The following is a 20973-nucleotide window of genomic DNA, read 5'->3' on the forward strand; positions in this document are numbered from 1 at the left end:
AAAAGAAAACAGAGTAACTGTTGAGTTCTTTGCTGTGACTTAGTTACTGCATATTTTAGATTATGAAAATCATTGTTTTCTCCATTATTTAATCTTAGACATAAAATAAGGGTGGTAATAACGATATAGCAACAATAGATAATATGGCTAAGTCATCCATTTGTTCAGCAAAGATTTATTGGACACTTTCCTATGTGCTAAGAAGCTCATGACCAAGAAGAATAAAGCTAAGTAATTTTTTTTAAATACAATGAGATCATCTCTATGGGAAAAAAACACAAATGTACAAGGTACCATGGGAATACAAATAAAAGAGAAATGGATTTTGCTGAGTTGTGGATTCAGAGAAAGCAATAATAAACATACAATATATGATGTGTGTCTTATGGAACTCTGTCAATTAGACAAATTATGGGAAGAAGAATTTTTCTGACAGGAAGGGCCTAATGGTGTTAAAGTCCTTGAAGTACTTTTAAAATTACAAATGACAATCTAATGTGACAAAAATCTAGGAAATATCAGAGTCAGAGAGAAAAGACTGGAGATCAGAATAAAAATATAGGTTGTAGACACATGCAATGAAGGGGCTGCTGTACACCGACAAGCAGTTCAGACTTGGTTCTTTCTGCAGTTGTTGGAAAGGCCATGGCAGTACGAAGCAAGACAGAAAACCACAGTCTGCCAGTCAAATCTGGCCCACATCTGTTTTTCTGTAATCTGTGAGTTACAAATAGCCTATATTTAAAAAAAATATTTTTAAATGAAAATAATAATATTTTGTTACATGAAAATTATATGAAATTAAAATTTCAATGCTCTAATTAAAATGACAGATCTGAGTGGTTTCAATAAAGACTAGATGGCCATAAAGCCTTAGTTGTTTACCATCTGGCCTATATAAAAGATAATGTGAGACAGAGAAAAAACTGAAGGCATGGGGCCAGTTGTAAGAAAACTATTGGGATGGTCCAGATAGCCACAGCCTGTTCCAGAGCAAGTGATATGGTAGATTGGAGGAAATGCCCTTTTCAGAGACTTTGAAGTAACATAATTCACCAGACTTTTTGAAAGATTGGTCAAGGGGCACCTGGGTGCCTCAGTGGTTGAACGCCTGCCTTTGGCTAAGGTCATGATCCTAGGGTTCTGGGACTGAATCCCACATTGGGCTCCCTGCAGAGAGCCTTGTCCTCCCTCTGCCTGTGTCTCTGCCTCTCTCTGTGTGTCCCTTTTGAATAAATAAATAAAATATTTTTAAAAAAGAGAGAGAGAGAAAGATTGGTCAAAAGAGATGAAAGAAGATGAAAGGAGAATGACAAGACAGATAGAATAGTCAATGGTACTATAATAGCATTATGTAGTGGCAAATGGTAGCCACGCTTGCGGTGATCATAACCCATAAACTTGCCAAATCCCTGTTGTTTTGCTCAAAACTAATATAACATCGTATGTCAACTATACTTCAATTAAAAAAAAAAAAAAGAGGGGCACTTGGCCTCAGTGGCTCAGTTAGTTAAGCATTCAACTCTTGATTTCAGCTCGGGTCATGACCTCAGGGTTGGGAGATTGAGTCCCACATCGGGTTCTGTGCTCAGCATGGAGTCTGCTTGTCTTTCTCCCCCTGCTCACTCTTGTTCACAGGCGCTCACTCTCTCTCTCTCTCTCATAAATAAATAAATAAAATCTTTAAAAAAAATTTAGGTCTAAAAAAAGCCATTCTGACAGATATTTTGTAGGCCGCAAATATAGAGAATGCACTGATGCTCTCCCAACTAACAATGATGGGAAGAAGAGTTGACTGAGAAAAGAAAAGAAAGACTTTAATGTAACTTTGTACATGTTCAATATGGAGTATTTGGGGAGGAATCTGTCTTTACCTTTTATTCCTTATATGCCAGGCGAATCACAAACTGTTAACCAAATGTACCTATCCTTGTCTGTCTTCCCTCAGTTATAAAATCTTGTCACCTGCAGGCTGTGCTCTCCCAGACCTGTACAGTGCCTCAACCAAGAGACCCATTTCTAAAGTGTTTCTTTACTGATGGTGACTACACTTATCATAGCGAGCATAGAATAGAATTGTTGAAGCACTATGTTGTACATCTGAAACTGTATAACATTGTATGTCAAATATACTATCAATAAAAAACCAAAATATACAAAAATACAGCATTTCCTTCCTACCAGGAGTCCTCTATGACCCTAAATCAATGTGCTCATTCGCACAGAAAGCCACAGCTTCCACCCTGAGCTCACTCCACTTCCGTTACAGGCCAACTTCAAGTAACTAATCAGCAATTCCCACTGTATATAAAGTGGAAGCGGATCTAGACGTGAGCATATGTGGATTCTGACCATGCCCAGCTTTGCATGCTATTCATACAAGGCCCTTCATCTGGGTTGTGCCTCCACTGGAGCACTACTCTTCCCCTGGACCCGAGTTCTCCTGCTAAATGATATGAAACACTAAGAATGCTCTATATAATCACTACTTCCTCAATTGTGAACTTTAAATCTACATTGGGAGATGACTTCATATTCAATTTCACCATTTTATCCCTGTTTTATTCAATTAATCTTACTGAATAAGTATTTTCTCACTCATTGTTATAGCTAACTAACTACATTTTGGCTTCAATTTGATTATATAGCTCAGGAATCACTATTCCAAGAAACCTTTCTGGCCCAGCCTCATGTCCACAGGTTAGCCCACCTCTGCTCCCATTGTTCACGAGCAGAAGCACCCTTTACCCTCGGTGTGTTCCCCTTGACTTGTCTGTCTCTCTTACTAGATTGTGCACCATCATAGGAAAAGATTAATTCTCCCCTGCCCTCAGCACCCGCTATGTCCTGACAAATATGCATTTTCCATTTTTTTTCTTGAATTAATAACAACAATCATAGCTAACATTTACTGAGTGTTTACTATGGACCCAACACTGTGCTGAGCTCTTTTCATGTATCCACTCATTCAATTCTAACAACCACCCTAGATACAGGTACATTTATTATTTGCTTTTTATATATGGGGAAATTGAGCCTCCAGAGATTGAATCCTTAAATAATATGCCAAAATGTTTCTCTTGTTATGCCACTCTAGTAAACAGATGGATAGATAGATGGATGGATGGATGGATGGATGATGAATGGATGGAAGAATGGACAAACAAGCAGAACCACTAAAAACATATATTTTAGAAAATGTGGAAAGTTAGGGCATATGGATGAAATATGCAATAATGAAGACATATGTTTACTCTTCTCAATGCCCTTACACTACAGTAAGGAACATGAAATGGACCTAAATAACCATAATACATGTTAGAAAGTGATTTTAAAAACTTAGAAAGGTATATATAAAATGCTCTGGTTAATCAAAGTCCAGCTCTTTATAACAAAGACAATTAGGAAAGACTTGATAAGCACCATCTATTGCTGATTCATTCAATTATTCACCAACAAACATGAATCCAGTGCATAGTATCAACTAGGTTTATGCTGGAGATGAAATGTAGCAAGTTATTCTGGACCTCTGATTATTAAAAACAAGACAAAATCACTATTTTTAAATTGTCAGAAAGCAATTTACTTCCTGTGACTTCGAAGGACAGAAAAAACAATTTCCCGTTTGTTCTCAAGAGACCACTCTGGAGAGTACTTTCAGTTTTATAGTTATTGGCCACCTTTTTCTGCAGTTTTGAGGCAACTGTAAACACTGGTAAAATAATCCAAAGCTTCAGAAAGATATGCTAATTATCCTGCATTCATTGTGTAAATTAGTGAGGATACCTATAGCAGCAGATTTCTGAGAGAGTATATCAACTAAGTTTTTTCTTGTTTGTTTATTTATATGCCAGAGAAAGGAAGCAAGGGTACTGGCCTTGGGCTCTGAGAACCAAAGGCAGAATGGAGGGGAATTCCACAGAGAAAAGGAAAGTGGCCTCAGCAACACGAAGGCAATGGAAGGTAGACAGGAAGAAATCACGGTGAACCCCTGTGACACATCTGGCTGACAGCATCCGATACCCAACGTTAACTAATCCTCTTCTTCAAAGTGTTAAGGTCACAGCCTCTCGTCGGTAATCTGTGGTGCTGCCAGCATTTAGGAGCAACCTAGAGCAATGTGGAGTAGCAACTCACAGAAGGACGAAGCAGCAACTAGGGTCAAAGATCCTCCCCCCCCCCCCCCCCGGACCCTCTGAACAACAGAAACAAAGCTAGATCCCTGCATCCTGCAGGGGATGGGAGAGATGGTTCTTGCTGTCATATTTACACATTAAAGGGAAGGATGGCGGAGTGAGCTGGAAAATCTGGGGACACTGCAGTTCTCACAAATGAATATTATGTGGTCTCTGCTCTCAGAAGAGTCCCTGTCTTGGACCTTGATGAATAAGGAAAATTGAAACTTGTTTAGGCAGATGGGAAAGTATGAGCAAAGGCAAGAAAGTGGAAAATCCCAGAGCATGCAGGGTTTTTTTAATTTTATTTTTATTTTCACTGGGAGTACAAAAGGGTTTTCTCTGTTCTGAAAAATTCATTTAAAATGTACTTTTGGAACCTAACCCTAAACTGGGGACTTAGAAGAACAAAACGTACTAAGTCTTCATAGCATGGCCAGAAGAGATATTTCTACTTGAGAACTGTAAATATGAACAAACAATTATTTTTGCTTCCTAATTTGCAATCAGTAATGAAGTAGCATATTTTAATTCCATAAAAAGCTATCACCAACAAGTATCATTTGTAATCTTACCCTAGAAGTATATTTTAAAATGTTTAGCTACAAATATCTTGTTTAATTGACTCTTATGATTACAGGAAATCTTGCCTTTTTATTAATCTGTCTCAGGCTCTTCTAGTGCTAACATTTGCCTAAAAGTAATGAAAACATAATAGGTATGATGATAATAAGAAATATCTTGTATTTGTACAAATATTGCTTTTAACAACTTTTAAAACATTTGAATAGACATGGTTCTTATAATGTTCAAAGGTTCTTCTCATTATATTATCTCAAAATCCTGACACATTAAATTGGGCAAGAGACATCTCCATTGTTTAAAAGAGGAATAAGACACACAGGTTAAAAGACTGGGTCAACACTACAAAACCACTTATTGGTTTAATCGTCCCACCCCAATCCAGAGCTCTTGCTAATGTCTCAAAATGCCTCTCTTGTGTCTCTAATAATCTCTAGGTTTATAGGGTCCCTGTGATGAAAGATGATCCCTAACAACTAATCAGTTCACTCATATTAAAAATTAAATTAACCATCATTTTAAGAAATCAAACCTGTCTTTGATAGTGTTCACCTATCAATTCAAGCAATGTCATAATTCTGGGAGACAAGCAGAGATTGGAGACAGACATATTCAGTCTGGAAGAATTAATCTGTTGCTATCTAACAAATATTTATTTATATTCCAAATTCAGTAGTACTTGACATGCTCTGTTAGATACACATAGAAGAAACTACACATTTTAAGACATTGCCTTTAGCCAAAGCAAGAATGTCAGCCACAAGTTTTTTCCAGTTATGTTGTATCTCACAGGGAATCACTACCTCCAAAGGCTGATAATAAAGAAGTAAGGAGAAATCAACTTAAGTTGATTTAACAAAGGAAATTAATGTGATTAGGATGAGGTGACAAGCCCAAAATTGGGAAGAAGTGTGTGGGACAAATTTTCTCATCAGCACACCAGGTTTATGCTCTAAGCAACATGACCTATACAAATTGGGACCACTATTCCACAGCAAAGAAATACTGCTACTTTTTTTTTTTTTAAATAAGGAAATAAGGTCAGATAGGATGTAAATGGATATAAGAAAAGAAATGCCGCAGTTGCAGAGGCCATATGTAAATATGCAGAGAATGTTGCATATTGAGAAGTAATAATTTTAAAATTGAGAATAGTCTTTACTAGGAAGTAATCTTGAAAAAGAGAATTAACTTTAACACATGCTTTTCTAAAATGCCTAAATCTGTTTGACAGCCACAAAAGAGAACCAGTCTCCAACACAGAGGGTGAGATAAGAAATAAAATAACAGCAAACTTTCTTACATCCAGACTGTTCACCTCTCTCAGGCAAGGATCATGTCCACCCACCTCTGTACCACCAATGGCTGGTGTGAGGGGTTGGCATTTATTAGACACTTGGTAAATACATTTGAATTCATAGACAAAGTGTTCTGGTTAACTGAATCTCCTGATTCACTAAGATTTATATTACAAATCCTATGTAGGTTTTCAATTTTCAAGGAATTAGGATACATAAAACTGCATGTAGCCCCAAAGTATTTATCTTTTTATACCTTGATATATTCATAATAATCTTCAGAGTCACATAGGGAGCCTCAGGGATGTTTTTAGGGACAACAGTATTGCACAATCCTGAAAAAAAAATGTGTTTTAATGTTTGGGCTATCTGCAAGTTAATAAGTTCTTAGGCTGGATTATTAAATTGTCTACAGGGGCACCTGGGTGGTTCAGTTGGTTAAGCATCAAGTCATGATCCTGGGGTCCCGGGATGAAGCCCCGCACTGGGCTCCCTGCTGGGTGAGGGGTCTGCTTCTCCTTCTCCCTCTGCCCCTCCCCCACCACTTATGAGCGTGCTCTCTCTCTCTCAAATAAATAAATAAGATCTTTTTAAACAATTACCTACAAGTTATAGGTTATCAATAAGTCAACTTATAATTGAACAAATTGTTGACTAGAACATTATTCTGAAAGAGGACTGATTTATATTTGATATCTGAGTTTATTCATTTTCCTACCTTCTCAGTAACCTGACTCTCTAGATTTCATTTTCTTATACAAGAACAAAACTACCCAGAGTGGTTTATTCACTTAATGAATATATTTTTATTGAACTCATTTTATGTGCTAGAGGTACAGCAACGAACAAAACAGAATGAACAACACTTCCTGCCTTCACTGAGTTTATTTTCTCCTTAAGAAAAGGTAAATAGGAAATAAATCATCACAATATGTAGCTTGCCAGAGAGTGATAGAGGCTATGACGAAAACAAAGTGCGGTGGGGGAATGGGGTGGATGAGGGAAGGGGGTGCAACTTTAAACAAGGCAGTCAGAGGAGGCTTCACTGTGGTGTTATCTAAGCTTAGACCCTGTGGAGGGGAGGCAGCTGATCATACTAACAACTGGGGAAGAGTGTTCTGGGAAGACGAATCCAAGAGTGCTGGGGGCACTGGTGTCAAAGAAACAGAAAGAATCCAGTAAAGCTGGGACAGAGAGGGTGAGAAGGAAAGTGGGCGTGGGAAGTGGTCTAAGAGATGAAGTCACAGAGGTAAAGGCTGTGCAGTCTGTGAGGTACTGACAGACCACTGTATCTATTGGGGCTTTAATTCTAGGGAAGGCGTGTAGCCATCAGAGAGCTTTGAGCAGAGAAGCCACCTACTCTGACCTATGTGAAGAAACGGCTCATGCTACTATGTTGAGAATACACAGCAGAGGCAAGAAGGGAAGCTGCAGGAATCCAGGCAAGAGATGGTTTACCAACTGTGAAACCAGGGAAGCAGGAATTCAGAAATCAAATTAGGAGAATTACTGTTGGTTAAAACTTCACTGGAAGTGAAGGACAACAGTGATTTCCTGGATATCAAATCCTGTATTTCCCCATCTGGTCACAAAGAACACTGGTCAATTATAGGACTAGTTGACCAGAGATCTAAGCTAAGCTTGCAGCAACAACAAATTAAAACATTGCTCTTCTGTGACAAACAGATCATAAGCAGAAGGCAGAAAAGGGCTGAGCCAGATTCCTTGTCCCTGTGACAGTTTACTCCTTTTTGTTCTAGAGAGAAGGGTGAGGGGTAGAGAAAAGCCAGAAAGGTGCTCTAACAGCGAACCTGTCCACCTAGAGTCAAGAGAAGGGAAGAACATATCCCTCCCCAACTCCACCTTACTTTCAGTTCACTCAAAGCATTGGCTTTAACCATTAAACCTATGATAAAGCAAGGTTATGGTTCATCCTGTTGAGCAAGGTCAGCAGCCTACATGGGCCACCATATTCTCACTGTCAAGTCACTTTCCCAATACCAACCCCTGCTCCATTGTGGATCCACCTGAGACGACCAGTAAGCAGAAGAGATTTTCTGAGAACAGCATATTCTCACAATGCTCTGAAGTGTCTATCAGTTAAGACTTCAGGAGGTTTTTCCCTTAAACCCACATTATCTCTGTTCTACTTATTATGCCACATTATATTTCCAACCACATCATACAATTTTTTAGTACTGTATTTTATCAAACACTGCCCCATCTTGCCATCAAAAGTCATGGTCATCCCTGAATATAGAAAGAGCTACACATGTTTTTCTTTCTCCCTATGTAGCAATATGATTTCATAAAAGCTATTTTATGCTGAACATTTACTACATGCCCAGCACCAGGCTTAGTGCTATACATTATAATTAATCACCACAATACTGAAGAGTAGTCTCCTTCTTCCCATTTTGCAGATGAGTAAAAAAAAAAAAAAAAAAAAAAAAAAAAAAATCAGAGAGGTTGATTAACTTGCCAGAAGTCACAGAAGCAGTAAGTCACAGTTATGGACTTTGAATTCAGGTCTGATGTCAAAGCCTGTATTAATATCATGCACTAATGGGGGCCAATAATGAAACTTGGTGATGAGGGCCTGAGAGCACTGGGACCAATTAGAGAACAGCCACCAGCTCCCAACTCCCAACTCCTTGCCCCTGCAGAAATGTAGGACCAGCATGGTGACAGTTTCCAGTTGCCCTCCAAAGAGTAATATAAACATACCTTGTATAACACAGATAACAAGATGTCCCAAATTTGGGTATGATGCCCATACTATCAAGTTCCCATGGAAAAAGTCAAATCTGAAGATTAGATCAGTTTGCAAATTAAAGGCCAAAAACACATAAATCCAAAAGATGTAAAGTCTGAAAGCAGATTATCTTGTCTTTGTGAGTCTTAACTAAACCTAAAGAAACCTAAAGAACCTAAAGAAATAAATATTTTTTCAATTTCTTTTTTTTTAAAGATTTTTATTTATTTATTCGAGAGAGAGAGAGAGAGAGAGAGAGAGGCAGAAACACAGGCAGAGGAAGAGGCAGGCTCCCTGCAGCGAGCCTGATGTGGGACTCGATCCCGGGTCTCCAGGATCACACCCTGGGCTGAAGGCGGCACTAAACCACTGGGTCACCGGGGCTGCCCTATTTCTTCAATTTCTTATTCTGTTGAGATTATTCTTACTCTGTTGAGAGGGGGTTTGCAGCCCATATCTATAGAGGCTCTTCAAGCATCTATGTCCTAATTTATCTCTCCATGAAATGGATTTCTTCAGGTCTTAGTGGCATTGGTTCAATATTAAATCTCTTAACCCTTACTTTTAATGAGTTCAAAGTATCAATAGCTCACTTAAGACTGCCCTGTTTAGCCCCACTTCTTTAGAATCCCAAACAAAATCATTTTCTAGAACTCTGTACTTAATATTTCCAAAAGCCACAGAAGACATTCAGTGGCATCAGAAGGAAGGTGAAGAAACAGAGTATATCTTCTTGGTTCTCACCTTTCCAAGATGCCATTCAGTTTACATCAATTGCTAAGGGTCTACAACAGAAGTAAAGACAAACACATGGGACTTCATCAAACTAAAAAACTCTGCACAGCAAAAGAAACAATCAAAATGAAAAGGCACAGAATGGAAGAAATGGAAGAAAATACTTGCAAACCATACATCTGATAAGGCGTTAACTATCCAAAATATATAAGGAACTTCTACAACTCAATAGAAAGAAACAAACATATATGTTTTATGATTAAAAATATATATACATAGATATTTGTATATATATATATATACATGTATATATATGTGTGTATATATATTTATTTGTTATATATATATATATATATATCCAGATTAAGAAAGAAGCAAAGAACTCGAATAGACATTTCATCAAAGAAGACATACAGGTGGCCAGCAGGTATAAAAAATGCTCAGCATCACTAATCATCAGACAAATGCAAATCAGAACCACAGTGAGCTATCACCTCATACCTGTTAGGATGGCCATTATCAAAATAACAAAAGTTGTCAAGCATTGTCAAGAACGTGGAAAAACTGGAACCCTTGTACACTGTTAGTGGAAATGTAAAGTAGCACAACCATTATGGAAAACAGTATTGAGTTTCCTCAAAAAATTAAAGAGAACTACCATACGACCCAGCAATCCTACTACTGAGTATTTATCCAAGGAATTGCAATCTGGATCTCAATGAGGTATCTACACTCCCATGTTCTTTGCAACATTATTCATAATACCCCAAATATGAAAACAACATAGTATCTGTCCATGGATGAATGGATTTTTAAAATGTGGTATATACGTACAATGAAATTTTATCTAGCCTTTAAAAAGAAGGAAATCCTGCTATATGTGACAACATGGATGAACTTGGAGAATATTTGCTAAGTGAAATAAGTCTGTCACAGAAGGACGAGTGTCACAGGATTCCACTTAGAGGAAGTATCTAAAACAATCCAACTGGATTGCTAAGCAATGTGAAGAACCCACTGGAAGTCAGTGGAACCTGAATATACTGGAATTAACATTCTCCATTATGTGACTTTCAGAAATACTCAGAAAATGACAATTTACTAAGACACAGAAAAAATGAATAGCTAAATTCATTTAGGATTAGAGTTTTGTCAGATGAGTGGGGAAAAAAGACAGGAGTAAGTAGTCGTTTAGGGTATGGACAAGAGTAATGTTGCAATCCTAGGTCATGATTTCTAACCTAGATTAGGAGAGAAATGAGTAAAGTAGCTAACAGAGGAATTGGGAGGAATAGTCAATAATCTGATGGCTCAAAGATGCTGGAGGATGACTGCACTGGGGTTGTTTGGTCAGGTAAGTAGGGAAGAGAGAAAACATGGTCAGGGAGCAAGATGACTGAATTAGTGATTTTGGAAGTAGAGCTATTACTGGTGATGACAAGATCCAAAGGTTTGACTATGGGAATGGATGGTTCAAATAAAGGATAAGGTGATTGGACAAAATATAAGAGATCCAGGCAACAAAGGAAAAGTAAACTTTCTCCTATCTTTATGGTTTTACAACAAGGAATATAGCAAGATTATATATATATATATATATATATATATATATATATACATTTTTTTTTTTTTTTTTAGAGAGAGTGCACATGCACACACGCGCCAGGGGAGGGGCCGAGGGAGAGGTAGAGAGAATCTTAGGCAGGCGCTAGGAGCACAGAGCCCAATATCCAACTTAATCTCACAACCCTGAGATCAAGCCCTGAGCCAAAATCAGGAGTCTGATGCTGAATGGACTGAGTCACCCAGGCGCCCCTGACAAGATTATGTTTCAAAATAATGGTTCCCAGGTCCCTGAGAAACACATTCCCTGGCGAGAGGCCTTTAAAAGTTATACATTTCAAAGGAGGCAGAGAAATAATTTATTACTACAAGTTTCCTAAATGAATGCTCCACAAAAGAGAGAGAGGGTCAGTGGCCCATCGTCAGGAAGAAACCTGTCAGTTTAGTTAGATGAAGGGAGTGTTAAGGTAACAATGGGCAATTTTTAAAAATACATCTTAGCCAAAGTATATGCATTTATTTTAAAAATAAAGCTTTAGTGTTCATTAAAATTTCCTCTATGAGCCTTACTGGAAAAAAAAAGATCTAATTCTAATGTATTTACATAGATCACTTTTTAAAGCAATTTGACATCTAACTATAGATTTTATAAAGGAAGAAACTGTAAGAGCAACCAAAGAAAAGTAAGAGTCAGTTTTTGTTTCAAGCTTGTATAAATGATGCCTAGAATGATAAGTAAAATGATTTGGCCTAGAAGTATCTAAGAGTCCATAGAAATCAACAAAAAGAATTACTTTTCTGGAAAAAGTATAGGCTTTTATATATATTGTGTTTCTGAAACTCAATTACAGTCAAATATATGAAAATTACAATACACATACACATATATATATAAGCCAAAAAAGAGTTCCGTATTGCCCAGAAATAATGTTTACCAGCTATCTAGACATCCTTTAGCCTAGTCAACTTGACACATAAAATTAGCCATCACAAAGTAATTTGAAAACATTTTTTAAAAGCCACTCACAAGAAGAGAAATTGCAAATGACTGATAAAAAAAACAAGTTAAAATGTTTTAAAGTCATTAGTAATCTGAGAAATGCAAATTAAACCACTAGTTGATTCTACTGTGCATGCAACAGTTTTATAAAAGCACTACTTAGGATGTGGAATAAAGGAAATTTTTTTTAAGATTTTTAAGTAATTTCTACACTCAACATGAAGCTTGAACTTATAACCCTGAGATGAAGAGTCACATGCTCCTCTACTGAGCCAGTTGAGTGCCCCTCCAAAGGGAATCCTTATACATTACTGCCAGTGTAAGTTGATGTAATCATACGGGTAAGAAGCAGTGCAATGTCTTACAAAGATATACACAGATGCCCCAGAAATCCCACTCATAAGTGTATAGACTAACAAAACCCATACATATATATATATATATATATATATATATATATATATATATTTCCATGGTAGCAATTTTTGTAAATGAAAAAAAAAGTGTGAAAACAACCTAATTATCTATCAACTGAATAATGACAAACTTATAATAGAACTGAAAATAAATGAACTAGAGTTACAAGTATCAGGAGAGATGGATCTCAGTAAACTAATATTAAACAAAGAAAAAAAGGAACATAGGAGTAAACAAAATATATTATATAATTCTTAAAATATATAAATCTAGGCTGCATGTATCACTTAGGAATGCAAATATATGTAATCAAAGTCTATTTAAGAAGGAATACGTGGCAAAAAAAAATCCACATTTTGCATTTAGAGTTAGTTCTGTTTCTTGAACTATAGAGTATGAACAAACTGCATTGTAGTTTAAACCTTTTTGTGTGTGTATTGAATTTGTCGTAGTATATTTTTAAAGATTCTTACTCTCACTCATAATTACAGAAATGCAAATATTCCAGAGGTTTAATTAGCTAGAAATATATTTATGTGGAAGCTTTCATTCTCTGAGGCATTTCTCTATCCAACCTGCTGAAATAAATCAACATTTGCACTTTACAAAGCTTTTGAAACACAGAATCCTAATTTGCAAAGATTAATTTAGCACAAATGAAAAAAGAAAAATTAATTCTGTTCATGAAGGTAATTACTCAAATACAATGGGCTTCACTAGCCAGTGATGAGCACACAGCATGGATTTGCAGAACTTTTTACAGGAAATTTACAAATGTACTCTAATGTGATAATGATACATTCAATTGAGTCATTAAGATATTTTTAATATATACTATACTAAAATGCTGTAAAATTTGCAGAGACCAATATTTCAGTGCCTACTTTCTATAGCTTAGATATCTGATTCAAACTAACTGATACTTTTGACCATGTATTTTTAAAGATAATTCTAATAAAATATTTTTTTAAAAACTAAGACTAAACTAAGAAAATAAAGTAGATTTATTCTTATAAGTAAATAATTTGTTTTCTAACATTTAGGGATGGCGAAAGGAAGGTAAACCAACATTGCTAGTTAGAGAGTTGGCATACTAATAGGTCTTATTTTTCCCACCTTTACATAAGAAAAATGAGGGCTAGAGAGGCCAAATAATTTATGTAACACCACACACTCAGAAAGTAGCCAGACTAGAGTATAAATTTCAGTCTTCTTCATTCTAAATTGATCATTCTGCCTGGAAAACTGCCAGCTAATAAGTAGAAAACAATGTAATAAATAATATAGTTTCTTTTACCCACATGTACAGCATTTTTCAGACTAGATTTTAGAGAAGAGTATTTTGTGTGTGTGTCTACTTGAGACCATACAATTAAAAAACTGATCTTTTAAAACACAGATGATAATATTCTTCTGAAAAGGTTCTACATGGACCAGTAAGTTTACTCAGGACTTAAAAAACAGGGAACTTTCAAGCACACATTTGGAAAAGCGTTGGCTTAGGTTGAAGAAAACCCATCCGTTCTGGACTCTGCCCCCACTTGCATGGGCTGAGAATGAGTCACATAATCCTGACTGAATCTCAGGTGGTTCCAAGTTCCTCAGGAGAAGGGGAGAGAGAAAGAGAGAAAGGGAAAAAAAAGGAGAATAAAAACTACTCGGAATATTTATGAAAACATGAATATTATTTTTCAAATATTTCAAATATTTGAAAACACAAAGTAGATCATTTATATTGAATTATTTTGTAGGTGTAATCACTACAAATAAAATTATGTCCCTTTATATAGCATTTTAGAGTTAACCAAAATTCTATTATTGCAGACATAATAGACTACTCTCTTCTGAAACTCAGGTATCAGCTATCTTGGGGGTTGTGTTAGGATTTCATACAGATGCTGACCTCAAAAATATTTGTATTCTTAAGTCATTTACTATTTCTTTTTTTTTTTTTAGATGTATTTATTTATTTTGGAGAGAGAGAGCATGCATGCAGGGGGAGGGGCAGAGAGGGAAGGTGAGAGAGAATCCCAAGCAGGCTCCACACCCAGCAGAGCCCAATGTAGGGCTCCATCTCACAACTCTGAGATCATGATCTGAGCCAATAAGCCAAAATCAAGAGTCAGAGACTCAACTGACTGAGCCACCCAGGTGCCCCAGTCATTTATCATTTCCAAACTTCAGTTCTACTTTGTCTTTGGTACTTCTCTGCTTCCCTATTATTTTGCAGTGAGGTTGGAAATGACGGCTGAATACAAGAGATATTAAAGTAGAACCTTTAGAGTTAAAGTAGAACTGAAGAGATGCAGGAAGCAGGAATGGAAATGGTTGTTGCCTGGCCGACTTGAATGAATGGTGCTACCATTAAGAAGTGGAAAGATGGAATCAGACCTTACAGAAAGATGACAAATTAAGTTTTGGTTTTATTGATACAGACAAACTGAGGTCCCTCAGATGTCCATTTGTCTGGATCTCAGTTGGAGACCGGAGGCTGGGCACGAGAAAACCTCCATTATTCATTAGTAATCTTTTTTATCTGTCAGTCATAGAGTTTATGAGGTCACCTCCACCAAGTACACTCGGGATATCTACAAAGAGCTCCTCATCCCCTTGGTGGCATCACTCTTCATGGGCTTTGGAGATGCGTGACCGTCAAAAAAAAAATCTGGTGACTCTAAGATGACTAAAACAGAGCCCCGGCTTTCACAGGCTAGCATACAAGAGAAGTTGTAAGGGTGAATGCTAATATTTTGTGATATGTGCCATGATATAGGTACAGTAAAGGATGTGGAAGTTGAAGGGAAAGTTGAATCTTCTGGAGGTATCAAGGATATTTCACAAAAGTAACAGTCAATTTCAGTCTAAAATGGATGTTAAACTTTCAAACCACAGATTTCAAAGTTTTCTTCTTGGACTTATAACATCATTTATAGGATGGCAAGAACTAGAAAGAAAAAAAAAGCTGGCCTCCCAGTTCAATTTTAATTGCAGATAAACAACAAATAATTATATAGTGTGATTACTTATTGTTAAGCTGAAATTAAGTTGAATGAATGGACATGTATTTTTTTCTGGCAACACTAATTAGTTATCAGTATCATTCAAAAAGTAGTGTGGTTAGAGACAAAATTAGTTAAATAGCAAATGAAATAGTTATTGTTAGAAACTAGACAATTTGAAAGAATCTTAAAAGAATAGACAATGAATATCATAAATATTCTCTTTTCCAAATTTGCTTATAACAGAAAATATGACAATTTATTGATGTTTCTCAAAATATCTCTAAAGCCTTTGGAGGAAAAACCACAAATATAAATTAAGCTTTTGACATTTGCATTACTGATGCTAGCAGATAAGAATCTCCTTGACTTTAGCAACATTCCCAAACAATTTTGCTGTTACACTAGCAAATAACTTTAGCAACTTAACAATTACAGCAGCTGGTTCTCCAACAACATGATGACAGATGTGACTCCTTCACTAAAAAATGTCACTGCTAATTTCATGTGAGTCATACTGATGAATCTGCCTGTGAAACTACGTACAGCCCAACAGCACTGGCGGTAGTACGCAAAAGAGGTTAAAAAAATCCTGACATCCACCACAGTAATTTTTAAAGTCATATTTTTTACCATAATTTTAACATCTGCCACCTCCAGATATTTCCAGAGTGGCCAAGAAGTCAATTAATCACTGGAGAACTTTATTAACCAGCAATGAGAGGTGATGTTTGAAATAAATCACCTCGAAACATCTCTAAACTAAAATCATCTCTTTATGAATTCTTTTTTTAAAAAATATAAGCTTGAAGTCATTTAGCAACAACAGCAAATAAAAGAAAAAACAACAGTACTCAAAGTAAGAATGAAAGTGAATTTCCATAAAATATTTTTAGTCCAGATAGTAACTGTTATTACTAGGAGACACATCAAACATGCCTAGGGATAATTGAGTCAGTGATTTGTTTTGATATTATCTGTCAACTTATTGAAAAGCTATTAAAATTCCCTCCCAAACCTTGAAAGTTGATATCTAATATAATCAATATAAAGTGGATTCTTTAGAATCAAATAAAGTGAATATATTTGATTTTAACAAATATTCAATAGTACTTAGTGTGTGCCAGGAACTATTCTTAACATTCTATTCTTAACATTAACTCATTTACTCTTCACTTATAACACTGATGAGAGAACACTGGCCCAGATCAATTCCTTGAGATCAAATAAGCTGGAGCATGGCTGGGTCCAAGTAAGAACCCAGGGAGGCTGGCTCCAGAATAGGACTCTTTACCATAATGGCAGGCTGGTGTCCCATGCCAAAACGTTGACAGTAGTAATTTGCCATTGCATTCAAAGGAATCTAAGGCAACTCTTTCATGTATGCACTGATCTCACGCCAAACACTTGACCTAAGTTACCTCCAGTCATTGTCACATCATTGGAAGGCACAGAAGTTTTGACTTGAAGATCTCCAGATAGGAGGTTTCAACCAAAGTTTCAGAGGCTTCAAAACCCAAGGACTTCTCATTCCCCATGACTGCCTCCTTATAGTGACTCAGAGTAGTTACTGGAAGGTTTTCACTTCTCCAAAATCCTTTTCCCTGGGATACTTTTGCATTGAAAAAAATTCTACGAGAATACTCATCATTAACACCACAGAGCCCCACATACACACTCAGGCACAGGTGCACACGCACACCTGCATGCACGCACACATACATCCTTCCAGTGTGAGCACGCACACAGAAGCACCTGCAATTACATCTGTGTAAAAGGGTTCTTCAGTGAAGAGTTCCTTGAGAGGAGGAAATGGGGTTGATTCATATTTGTGTTCTCAGAGTTTAAAAGAGTGCTTAGAATAATGGTGGTGATCAGTAAATGCCGGATGAAATCATGAAGAAAGCAGTCTCCACATCCTTTAATTTAGGAATTTTTATTAGAGATAAATTTCAGGAACACATGAATAGGATACAGAATAGCTAGGATTAAGTAATGTGATTAGTAACACCATGTTCTGGTTAAACACACGCACACACACACACACACACACACACACACAACTACCATTCCTACCATCACCTTCTCCTAACCCCCAAATCAAAGCTGTATCCCTTCAAACCTATCAGTTAATAAATCCCATCTTTGAATAGCAGCGAACTAAGTTTTCATTAGGAAAGTCTACTGTCTATATTTCACTTAGTCTTACTCTGAGCTAAATACCTTATCACTGTTCTAAAGTTTACCCCCTTTGTGTTGCTGCAGATGAAAGAATGCATTTCCTAAAGGGACCCAAGAAAATTAAGGATATGAGTGGTAAAGTAAAAAATTAGAATAATATTTTAATTCAAGTAGCATTAATTACTAAGCACTAACTGAATGTTTTGGTTCCTATCTTTGTGAACATGAATATATAAATATAGATATTTTAGGAATAATACATTTCATTTGCAAAAATTGAATGCACACACTTAACACCTGTATTTATATATTTGTAGGGAATGCAGATTGACCATCTCCTGTCATGTTATTCATGTGTGTATGTGGTTTGTTCTGTAAGTTTGGGTTTTAGTCAACTTTTGATGTTTGGATCATATGTTTCTTTGAAATTAACTCGATAAGTTGGAACTGTGGGCATGAAAGTCTATGAGGCAGAGTTTCTATTCTCAAGAGAGACAATGTATTTTTGTCATAACATAGGAAAAACAAATACATTTAAGTAGTATTAGGAGGATACAAGAAAGCTTCTTAATGTGTCCTAGGCATAACACAACACAGAATACTGCTTTGCATTGGTTACCGGTCTTATAGTTCAATGGATCAACTTAAAATCCCACCACAGCACTGTGATCAATATCACAGAGTCCTGCCAGAGACTGAAAACAAGAAAAAGTTCATGCAGAGGGGTCTCTCAAACCCAGCTGGAGCAAGAATGCATTAAGCAGATGATCTCACCAAATACTGCATTTGCAGTGAAGAGCATAGAAAACAATCTTCATAATTAAACAGAAAACACACAAGTGCTTCATTTGTGGTAATGATTCTTATACCAGTTAAATCTTCCAAAGGCTTCCCCCCTCATGTCTAAATTCATTATTTGAAGACATTTTAAAAAAACTGAAAAAAAAATAGAATAAGTTATAACTTTTCTATTTTTTTAATATTTTTTTAATTCATGAAAGACAGAGAGGCAGAGACATAGGTAGAGGGAGAAGCAGGCTTCCTGTGGGGAACCCGATGCAGGACTCGATCCCGAGATCCTGGGATCATAACCTGAGCCAAAGGCAGATGCTCAACCACTGAGCCACCCAGGTGCCCCATTTGTAACTTTTCTAAAAGTAAATAATGAAACTCTTGAAATCCCCATACCAGCTTACTAGGCATAGTACTAAGTATCTTCTAGTCAAACAACAAGGTAGATTTGTGATACACGGTTGAGTACTTTTCAGCTCAAGTTTAGCTTCCCAAAAGCTGCGCCATGTCGCTGATTTGAAAGAAGCATGATGGAAAAATGTTTATATGTGTTCTTGTGAGAGGATGTATGAAGAATCAAAGTTGAATATATATTTTTATGGAGATGATTCATTTTCTATACCTTTCCGCAGTAATTGGCAGGAAACAAAACAAAACAAAAAACCAGTTCATTCTGCTTTCAAGGCTAGTTTTAAAGGATTTCCATTTGCATGAAGTATTTATTCTATGTTTTCAGCAAGCTATATTCAAAATCTCTTTTGTCCACTTGGATCTCTGCCACAATGATATCTAGTATTGTTAATATTACGATAGCTGGTCATCAATTTCATTAACAGAACCAAAGTGTGTTAAACTGTGTTCACACATGTGATGTTCTTTCCACTTCTAGAAGTGGAAAAATAGGAAAAAACAGTACTTCTGCGAGTATTCTAAAATAGGTAACACTGTAATTCAACTTGTGTGATGAATGAAACCAATATAATAGAAATTAAGAAATTTATATTTTAATATCAGCTCTGCAAATAAGTCTCTATGAAGCCATGGAAAATGACCCTTTCTCTCCGTCTTGGTTTCTCTAAGAGAAGATTGTGCTAGGGATCCCTATAATCCCTTCTATCACTAACATTCTATGGCTTTCAATAGATGTCATATATCATTAGATGGAGAAAACATCCCATGGACTTTCATACCAAAAGCATTAATCATCTGGTTCAATGAATCACATGGATCCTGGAGACATCTGTGCAAAACACTTAATGTAATTGTTTGGCACAGAGAAAGCCATTTTAAAAACTAGCACATCTAATATATCACTCCTTTATGCACTTAGTGTTGCAATTATAAGCTGCAGAATGTGCAGCAAATTGCATCACTTCATATAGAGACTTTTCACTCCCAAAGTCTAATAATCTTTTGAAAGGAATTATCCGGCCTCAAATGACACCATGATTCTTGTTATTACCTCAGCCTCCTGACCTATTTGCAGGGCTGTTTGCTCCATGCTCTTCCTTATGCCCTGGAAAGCTCTTTGCTCAGTTAATTTCTCCTCACCCTCAAGATATCCGCTCCCTCATCACTTTCTCAGAGAAATGTTCCTGGGGCCATCTGTCTACATCCAGTACCCACAGTATAGGTACTAACATTAATATGAACTTGGTAACAGGTGTCACAAACACCGTGTTAAACTAATGCAGATGCTCTCAAGAGGCCATCGACGCTATGAAAGCAGAGATCAAGCCTGGTTTTGATTATCATCACATAGTACAATGGTTGTCAAAGAGTGGACCCTCCAATAAGTATTTTTTGAATGGAACAATTATTGTCTTTAATACTATTATTACAATAACAAATTTGATATGACAATCTTTTGCATCAATATCACTTATTTCTCCCCATAAACTCTTCCTAAAGCTTGTAGTAGACTAAAACAAAGCCTTAAAATTGTACTGTTAGGCTTTATAAATCCATGAATCACCAAGGCTACAATTTTTACAGATGCACTCAATTATCAACTACATGGCTCTAAAAGTCTTGACCTCTGAAGCGTTCTTGCCCTTCACTCCTACGGTTAAGATAAAAGAACAAATATCACTGAACCTTGCCAGTTTATACAAGTAGTCAGTTTAAAACTATACTACTTGAACTTGAGTCAGTTTCAAAATACTCCTGAAAAATAAAATGTCAGGTTAAAGTATGAAAGATTTTTTTTGCAGGGCAATTTTGACAGGGACGATAAAAAGAAATATTTCCTTTCAACCTAAAATAAAATGCTTCTTATAAATTACCAAAGCCAATCTATAGTTTTATTATCTATTTTTAGACTGCAGACTAAATTAAAATATCATCCAGCCTTTCCTCCACCCCACCTGACACTACCTCAGTGATCTCAATGTCAGCCAGCAACAGCCAGCAATGCAGGAGAGAGGTAAATGTAATGTGAATGATACAAAAATTTTCTATGTTCCTGTTCTTTTTA

The sequence above is a fragment of the Canis lupus genome, chromosome 1 (assembly GCF_048164855.1).
Source record: "Canis lupus baileyi chromosome 1, mCanLup2.hap1, whole genome shotgun sequence".
NCBI lineage: Eukaryota > Metazoa > Chordata > Mammalia > Carnivora > Canidae > Canis > Canis lupus.